This window comes from Arachis ipaensis, chromosome B06 (assembly GCF_000816755.2).
Source record: "Arachis ipaensis cultivar K30076 chromosome B06, Araip1.1, whole genome shotgun sequence".
Classification (NCBI taxonomy): Eukaryota; Viridiplantae; Streptophyta; class Magnoliopsida; order Fabales; family Fabaceae; genus Arachis; species Arachis ipaensis.
The window spans coordinates 118,012,317-118,022,620 of NC_029790.2; the positions used below are offsets into that span (position 1 = coordinate 118,012,317).

General features: G+C 35.8%; 1 long non-coding RNA gene across 1 annotated transcript; it reads right to left on the reverse strand.

Moving 5' to 3' along the window:
* On the reverse strand, window positions 604–2,551 carry LOC110264137. Its single transcript, XR_002349869.1, has 3 exons — window positions 2,499–2,551; window positions 2,185–2,378; window positions 604–639 (listed from the first exon to the last, which is right to left on the reverse strand). It is a non-coding gene; the product is annotated as an uncharacterized LOC110264137 (long non-coding RNA).

Genomic DNA, 10,304 nt, shown 5'->3' on the forward strand with positions numbered 1-10,304 from the left:
TTTGGAGGAGGCTCAGGACAAGGTGGAGCATGCCCCTAAGAGACATATGAACAAGCCTAATCTGGTGGATGTTGAGCAATAAAAGTGAAGTCTCCAGTGTCTGAGTACAAGCCAAAAATGTCGTATCCTTAGAGGCTTCAGAAGGCATCCAAAGACAAGCAATTTTCAAAATTTCTAGAAGACTTCAGGAAGCTTCAGATCAACATTCTTTTTGCAGAACCTTTGGAGCAAATGTCTCTCTATGCTAAATTCATGAAGAAATTGTTGACTGTAACACCCTCACTATCAGAAGTCACGCTTCCGGCTGCGCTACTCTGATAGCAAGAAGTATTACGACTACTTTACATATTAAATATTAAAATAGGAGCCTGTGACTCAACACCGTATCGTTAATCACTTTATAAACCGGAAATACATACTTCATCTAAAATAAACAAGCAGGCATAGATTCATATACAAGACTTCTTACATAATATCTTATAATATAATATATATATATATATATATATAAAACATACAACTCCTATCCCTCTTACAAAATTCCAATAACAAAGACAAGGGAAGAAAATAATCTAATTAATGCAACAACATATAAACCAAACGCAGTATAACTCTTCTTAGTGCTTCTTCATTCGGTTCCTGAAAAGTAAAGCTGTAGGGAGGTGAGAACATAACCACACGGTCTCACCATGGAGTTTCAAAGTTGTCATAAGAAGATATTTAATAGGAAAACTGTTTTCAAGTTCAGTGATTATCATTGCCTTATGAATCTTTTAAAAAAACCAACAGGTAATCGTTCAAAACCTTTTCAAAGAAACAATGTTTAATCTTTCAGAAATCCGAAACCTTTCCTTTCTTATAAGAAAATCTCAATCAGAAACCAATCACGCAATCAAACAACACAATCATTAATTCAGTACCAAAGTTCAATCTCAAATGTAGCACGCCAGGACAAACACAGGCAAGGCAGACAAGGAAAGCACAAGTAGGCAGCAGTTACATCAAATAGTTCAAGTAGCAGTTACGAACAGTTTAGCAATTAGGCAAACCGAAACAAGCTCAAACTTAAGCAAATCAAACAAATGCATATGATGCATGCCTGTCCTATGGCTGATGAGGCTCATCTATCGGTTATCCAGCCAACCCGACAAGTCTGAATTGTACTTAGACTGTCCCCCGACGTGCATCCCCAAGAGTCTATGCATAGCTTTTTCTCAAATAATCAATATTACTCAATGGGGGTAACATTCCCGGGAATTTATATAGTGCCCGGTCACACACTTACGTCGAAGGGTCAACAGAGTATCGAGTTTTCAACCTGGTACACGTGGTGGCAAGCCACGGCACTTAATCCAGGGAACCTCGTATCTCAGATATTTCAAATTCATAAGCCATGTGAATAATTCAAAGTTCACATCTCAACATTCTCAACTTCATAATCATTTATTAATCCAAATCTCATTTCCAAGTTCATTTCAAAGCCATATTTCAAGTAAAATCCTCATCATCCTCTTTTTCATTCTGTTCGTTAACAATCTCAATTTCAAAACAAAATTCTTTCTTTGATAGACAAATCAATCTTAAAACGTATAATGCTTAAAAACAAATCTTTTTAATTAATTACTTTAAATAAAACTTTCAATTTTATAAAATTTCGGCAGCATCCCCTCTAAAACTCGGACACTGCCACCCTTTTCGGGTCCCATCCAAACATTTCTCAAACCTTTTCTCAATCATTTCCAAACCTCAAACATTTTCCATAATTGAACCTGTTCCAATGTCAAATTATTTTCAAATCAACCAATTCTAATAATAAAACTCTTTTTAAAATTGAATCAGCTCAAATATTAAATCATTCATAAAATCAAACCAACTCACAATCAAACCGCTCCCAGAATCAATTTATTTTCATATCTCAAATTATTTCCAAAATCGTTTCATTTATGTTACTAAGTAAATTCTAAAACCAAGAAAATTCACCTTTCTTAATAATCAAGTAAATGACATTCTAAACCGGTTTTTATCCACAATCACATACCACTCACGCAATCAAGCACCCAATAACTCAGTCCAACAAACCATCACATCCATAAGACAAATATAATCGCAGAAGTAAATCCCTTTGCATCGATATCTATTTATCACAACTCTGTAATATAAAATAGATTTTAAGAAAACCCCTACCTCAGAAAGTCGAATCCGTAGGAATTAACTGTGATAAATCCGTTTATTTTAAATTCGCAGCAACAGTGATAATTCCAATGAAATCGAGGACACCGCATCCATTGGAACAACAGCAACGTTAATTTTGCGGTGATGATGATGGTTGCAGCAGGACAAGAATTTTGAATCTAATATGATCAAGGACAGAAACAGCCCTAGGAATTCAAGACAAAGCAAAAACTAAAATTGAATTAATACAAAAATATGATAACTATAGCAATGACAAAACAGAACGTGCAAATGGATTAAGCCCAAGGGAAAGTTTAGACCAGTACCAGGATAATAGAATCAGAACCAGCAATAGCCCCATCGTTGGTTTTCAGCAGCGGCAACACCTCCACCAGTGACTCCAATTGAGACAAACCCCACCAAACAATATAGCCAAGGACATCAGAGACAATACAGGGTATTTTACAGAGCAATAAGGGTTCAGAGATGGTGTTCTCATGGCTAGGACTTAACTGACTCACCATTAATGATGGCAGCGACGACTCCAGCGTGGCGACACGATGATTCGATGGTGGCGACGGCAACCGGCGCAGGAAGCTGCACAGCGCGGCGACCCTCCTTCCTCTCCTCTTCCTCTGTTCCCAGCCTCTGTTTCCTCCAATCTCACTCTCCCTCAGCTGGCCCAGTCGACCGTGACGGCGACGCGGGTTCAAAACGGCGACGCCTCTCCTTCGACATGGCTGGACGGCGACGCGACACAGCACGGCAAGCGGCGGCGAGGTAGCTGCGCGACCTAGCAACGCGACCTCTCTTCTGCCAAACCTTCTCTCTCTCCCATGGCTCCCTCTGCAAACGCCCTCTCTCCATGGTCCGACAGCGACGCGACGGCGGCGGTGAGGCCCAGCGCGCCGGCGCGGTTGTCTTCTCCGCCCTCCTCTGCTCTCCCTGTTTCTTTTCTCCCTTTCTTTCTTTCTTCTTTTCTTTTTCCTAATTTACTGAAGCTGAAGAAAGGGTGCATCTGGACAAGGACGGTATGGGAAAGGGTATGGCGGTGCAGAGACAAGGAAAGGGAGAAAATGTAATAAAATTAGGGTTTTGGTAAAAATTAGGTATAGGGATAGTTTGGTAATTTTAATAAAATTGGAGTATAAAGTATTAATATTTAAAAACTAATTTAATCTCTAAAATTACTTTAAAATATTATTTGTGGTATAAAAGTACTAATTGATTATCAATAAATTACTCTAATTGAAAATCCATGGTAATATAATTAATTTCTCTTTATCTTTATTATATGATATAAATTAAATTATCATAGCAGTATTAATATATAAAAAATATTAATCATTTAATCCAAATCATATAAAATTATTATTATTTCATAACTACCAATTTTATAATTTAAATATAGAAAATAATTCAATAATTATAAAATTAGACAAAATTCTAATTTAAATAGCCAAACTCCATTATTTTCAAATTTCTAGAACATTAAATCATAAATAGGAAAATAATTCTTAGGTATAGAGTTTAAATAAAAAAAATCTTAATTTATTTCAAATCCAATTAATTGCCTTTAATTATTTTTTAATAAAAATAATTTCTGAAATTAAAACTATAAATAAATATATATAATTTGGAATTAGTTCAAAATAGGACTTTTCAAAAGTCTTGGGTCTTACATCCTACACATCTTATAAAAATTTCGTCCTCAAAAATTGATACAAAATGAAAGAGATTTTCATATTACTTCACTCGTGAACTTATTTAAGGAAGAACTTATTTAAGGAAAAGGCAAAAAGTTCTCAGTATATTTATTCATATAATTCCAAATACCAGAATTTTCATATGGCATAAAGGTATAAAGGGTATAAGTGTTATGCGAAACAGAAGTTACAAGATAGGCGTGATGTACAAGGCGATATGTTTCAAACATGTGATGGTAAAGTAAGGCGGCAAAAGGTTATAAAACTAGCCGGAGTTAAAACGATGTGCTTAACGTTCGTATACTAATCTCATACCAACTTCAGAGACTCAACTATTCAAACTTCAACATAACTTATCTCCATCATTCTTAACCGTACTTCATTGAGCAACTCATCCGAAGGTTCTCAACTTTGTTAAACACTTTGCAAACCTTACTGCTGGTCTTAAATCCCACATCAACAGAACTCTTTCACGTAAAACAAGGTTTCACAACTCCCTATGATGTCGTATACTTACGAGTTTCACCTTTTACGTTCACCAAACGTGTCCTAAAGGACTAATGTATCGTTTACTAAGTCTAACAGTCGCAAGAAGTTTACTCAGAAGGATAATAGACCATAGAAAAGAAAGAAAAACACCAAGGACCGCGTTCGCGAGAATTTGAAAGAATAAATACAATTGCATGTAAACAAGGATGCTCAAGTAACGAAGTTTGCTAGAAAAAAAATCAATTGACAACTTCAAAGAAGAAATTCAGCACATTAGTTTGAAACATATCCAAGCTGAGTTGAAGAAGTATGAGGTTTCATAGAAAAGGAATGATTAAAGACTATGGTGACGCATTATCGCGGAACAACTTCAAATGATGACGGGGGTTTCATAGTTTGTGGAGGAATATGATATTAATAGCCATGTTGCAAGAGTTTTAACATAGTCAGAAGTATAAATAGTTAAGATATGCGTAAGGTACAAATGGCGAAGTAAGGAAATTTAAATTACATTTCAAGAAAAGAGAAGGAGGAACGACATATCAAACTGAGTGACACAATTTAGAACACATAAGCCAATACAATATAATAAAAGGGGGGTACTTTACATTTCAAAGATTCAAGGGTCGGCATCGTACCCCAAACGATTCCAATGTTATATCAGGAAGTACAAAATTCATAAAGAGAAGTATAATGACAAGGGTAGACGTTCTGAAAGATTCAAACGGTAGTTTACGAATAAGAGGCGGACGCATTGAGAGTTTAAAGGACTTTAATGGAAACAATGAGAGAAAAATTTTGCATTTATCAGAATTAAAGTCAAGCTGAATCAAAGTATAAGATTTACAAGAGAAAAATGATCAAAGTCAATGGCGTCGTTGATGAGCGGATAATTTATACGCTTTTTGACATTGTTTTTAGTATGTTTTTAGTAGGATCTAGTTACTTTTAGGGATATTTTCATTAGTTTTTATGTTAAATTCACATTTCTGGAATTTACTATGAGTTTGTGTGTTTTTCTGTGATTTCAGGTATTTTCTGGCTAAAATTGAGGGATTTGAGCAGAAATCAGATTTAGAGGTTGAAGAAGGACTGCTGATGTTGTTGGATTCTGACCTACCTTCACTCAAAGTGGATTTTCTGGAGCTGCAGAACTCGAAATGGCGCGCTTCTAATTGCGTTGGAAAGTAGACATCCAGGGCTTTCCAGCAATGTATAATAGTCCATACTTTGGCCAAGAATAGACGACGTAAACTGGCGTTCAACGCCAGCTTTCAACCCAAATCTGGCGTCCAGCGCCAGAAAAGGAGCCAAAACCAGAGTTGAACGCCCAAACTGGCACAAAAGCTGGTGTTCAACTCCAAGAAGGACCTCTACACGTGCAACACTCAAAGCTCATCCCAAGCACACACCAAGTGGGCCCCGGAAGTGGATTTTTGCATCAATTACTTACTTCTGTAAACCCTAGTAGCTAGTTTATTATAAATAGGACATTTCACTATTGTATTTGAGATCTTTGGACGTCTGGTTCTTGGATCAGAGGGGCTAGCCATCTCGGCCATGCCTGGACCTTTCACTTATGTAATTTTCACGGTAGAGTTTCTATACTCCATAGATTAAGGTGTGGAGCTCTACTGTTCCTCAAAGATTAATGCAAAGTACTACTGTTTTCTATTCAATTCATCTTATTTAGGTATTACTTGGACGACCCAGTGCACTTGCTGATTAGTTACACGGAGTTGTGAACCATGGTCTTGGCATCATGTTTTTGGCGCCATTTCCAGGGAAAGAAAGAGCAATGAATTTTACATAATTAAAGTGTAATCACGATTCCGCGGACCAAGTTTTTGGCGCCGTTGCCGGGGATTGTTCGAGTTTGGACAACTGACGGTTCATCTTGTTGCTCAGATTAGGTAATTTTCTTTTTGTTTTCTTTTCAAAAATTTTTCAAAATTTTCTCCTGTGTTTTCGAAAAAATTTTTAAATAAAAAAATTTGTTTTCAAAAATATATTTTTCTTCAAAATTTTTAAGAATGAATTCTAGTGTTTCATATAACATGTTTTAGCTTGGCTGTCTATTAAGCCATGTCTAACTCCCAGGATTTTGATTGAGGATTATGAATTCATTGCTTCCTTTTTCCCAAATATTTTCGAAAAAAAAATAATACAAAAAAATTAGAAAATCATAAAAATCAAAAATATTTTTTGTGTTCTTGTTTGAGTCTTGAGTCATGTTATAAGTTTGGTGTCAATTGCATGTGCATCCTGCATTTTTCGAAAATTCATGCATTCATAAGTGTTCTTCATGATCTTCAAGTTGTTCTTGGTAAGTCTTCTTGTTTGATCTTTGCATTAGAGGTTGAAGAAGGACTGCTGATGCTGTTGGATTCTGACCTACCTGCACTCAAAGTGAATTTTCTGGAGCTGCAGAACTCGAAATGGCGCGCTTCTAATTGCGTTGAAAAGTAGACATCCAGGGCTTTCCAGAAATGTATAATAGTCCATACTTTGGCCAAGAATAGACGACGTAAACTGGCGTTCAACGCCAGCTTTCTACCCAAATCTGGCGTCCAGCGCCAGAAAAGGAGCCAAAACCAGAGTTGAACGCCCAAACTGGCACAAAAGCTGGCGTTCAACTCCAAGAAGGACCTCTACACGTGCAACACTCAAAGCTCAGCCCAAGCACACACCAAGTGGGCCCCGGAAGTGGATTTTTACATCATTTACTTACTTCTGTAAACCCTAGTAGCTAGTTTATTATAAATAGGACATTTCACTATTGTATTTGAGATCTTTAGACGTCTGGTTCTTGGATCAGAGGGGCTGGCCATCTCGGCCATGCCTGGACCTTTCACTTATGTAATTTTCACGGTAGAGTTTCTACACTCCATAGATTAAGGTGTGGAGCTCTGCTGTTCCTCAAAGATTAATGCAAAGTACTACTGTTTTCTATTCAATTCATCTTATTTCGCTTCTAAGATATTCATTCGTACTTCAATCTGAATGGAAGGTGATGATTATGTGTGACGCTCATCACCATTCTCCCCTATGAACACGTGCCTGACAAACACTTCCGTTCTACATGAAATAAGCTAGAATGAATATCTCTTAGATCTCCTAACCAGAATCTTCGTGGCGTAAGCTAGAATGATGGCGGCATTCAAGAGAATCCGGAAAGTCTAAACCTTGTCTGTGGTATTCCGAGTAGGATTCAATGATTGAATGACTGTGACGAGCTTCAAACTCGCGAGTGCTAGTAAGACTGATTGGATGAAGATAGCAGGAAAGTAGAGTTTCAGAGGAACGAAAGCATCTCTATTCGCTTATCTGAAACTCTCACCAATGATTTACATAAGTATTTCTATCCCTATTCTATTAATTATTATTCGAAAACACCATTATCAATTTATATCTGTCTGACTGAGATTTGCAAGGTGACCATAGCTTGCTTCATACCAACAATCTCCGTGGGATTCGACCCTTACTCACGTAAGGTATTACTTGGACGACCCAGTGCACTTGCTGGTTAGTTACACGGAGTTGTGAACCATGGTCTTGGCATCATGTTTTTGGCGCCATTTCCAGGGAAAGAAAGAGCAATGAATTTTACATAATTAAAGTGTAATCACGATTCCGTGTACCAGTCGTTTACCGAATTCAAGAGAATGTATAAGATTTTCATATGGGAAGACCTTTTTAGCTATAGGGAGAGTCCTTATTGATGTGCAAAATGGTGAATTGACTCTGAGAGTCAATAATGAAGAGGTTGTTCTTAATGTGCTTGAGGCCTTGCAACATCCTAGTGATTTTGAGGGATGTATGAGAGTTGATTTAATTGAGCCATTAATTGAAGAGGTTTTTGAAGCGGAAGAGCTTGATAGTGTTTTAGAACCCCTTGAAAGGATGGTTTGCTAGAGATTGATGATTCACTACTACAAAAGGGAGAACCAAACACGCAAACTAAGGAGGAAGGGCCACCCAAGTTTGAGTTGAAACCCTTGCCTCCCTCTCTTAAGTATGCTTTTCTAGGCGAGCAGGATTCCTATTCAATGATTATTAGCTCCTCTCTGAGTCATGATGAAGAGGAGGCATTAGTACACGTGCTTAGAAGCCACAAAATAGCTCTTGGATAGACCATTAGTGACTTGAAAGGAATAAGTCCGGCTATGTGTATGCACAAGATTCTACTTGAGGAGGATGCTAAACCTGTAGTACAACTACAAAGGCGGCTAAATCCAACTATGAAATAGGTGGTCTTTGCACCCATCATAGCTCCTCCTAATTGGGATTTACCATTTGAATTGATTTGTAATGCCAGTGATCATGCTATAGGAGCTGTCTTGGGACAGAGACAAGCTTGTGCATGTCATTTATTATACTAGTCGTCTGTTAAATGACGCACAAAAAAATTACACAACTACAAAAAAGGAACTATTAGCTGTAGTTTTTGCATCTGATAAGTTAGGTCCTATTTGATTGGTTCTAAGGTTATTGTTTATACTGACTATGTTGCTCTTAAGTACCTTTTGACCAAATAGGATGTTAAATCAAGATTGATTAGGTGGATGCTCCTTCTTCAGGAGTTTGATATTGAGATTAGAGACAGAAAAAGGTCAGAGAATTAAGTGGCTGATCATCTTTCCAAGATTGAGCCTAAAGATGTTGTGCAATAACCCACAGCTGTGAATGAGACATTTCCTAATGAGCAACTCTTTGTTAGAAAAGCTTCATTTTTGAGTTCTAAAGTGTCGAGATCCAAACTCCAAAGCTTCAAGGTATGGGTGATCAAATTCAAACTGATTCAAATTAAACCGTTCATCCAATTCAATCCAAATTGAAAATTGATTAAAACCGCACTAATTTGGATGTGATTGGATTCTATTTTTTGTAAACCGCTAGATCGGATCGGATTTTAGGTCTACTTTTCATAACCGATCCAATTCAATTCAAACCGCACAATGTGCTATAATATTATTATTTTATTATTATATTTACAATTATACTTATAACATATTTAATTTGTTATATATTTTTATATTATTATTATTATTATTTAATAAATATTTGAGATATTGTTGAGACTTGTTATGTCATTATTAGTTATTTAAAAATTGATATTGAGACTTGTTATATATATTTAATTTTTTTAATTTACAAAACCACAAATCCAATCTAATCCAAACTGTATATTTGAAATTGGATCGGATTAGATTTTTTTAAAAAAAATTATCCAATCCAAATCGCAACGCAAGTAAAATTAATGTTCGAATCAAATAAATTTTTTATTCAAAATCAATCCAAATCACATGACAAACACCCTACTTTTAAGGTACGGAAAAATTTATTGACCGGAGAAATATATCCATATGAGCTAAAATAATTATTGTTGTGTAAATGTTGTAATTTATTACGGGTTCTTGTTGATTGATTAGAGGTTTCGAAAATTGGAGAGCTTGAAAAGCGAGGTAAGGGATTTTTAGTCCAATTATTTTATTATATATAGTTGCCATCAATTAATGTAGAGTATAAATAAATTTAGTTGATGAAATTTTATGAATTTAATTGGAGAGGTTGGAGGAAGTAAAAATGGATAGTTAAAGTGTAATGATTAAGTAATGGTAAACTTCGATTACAAACAATGCTTAACTAGAAATTTCGCATACAACGTTACAGGCTCAGATACATACACCTTATAATCAATTTCTTTAGAAATTGTGTAATTCTTGATTGCTAATTTGCTATGACTATGATTACAGAATTCTTGGAACCGAATTTCATTTCAATAATAAATTTGCCATCTTGAATAGTTAGAACACCTAACACACAACAAAATCACCCAGTAAAAATATGTATCGTTAAAAAAAATATTATCATAATAAAATATAAACTATATAAAATAAAAAATTATAATTAAAAAAATTAACTACATATATCTTA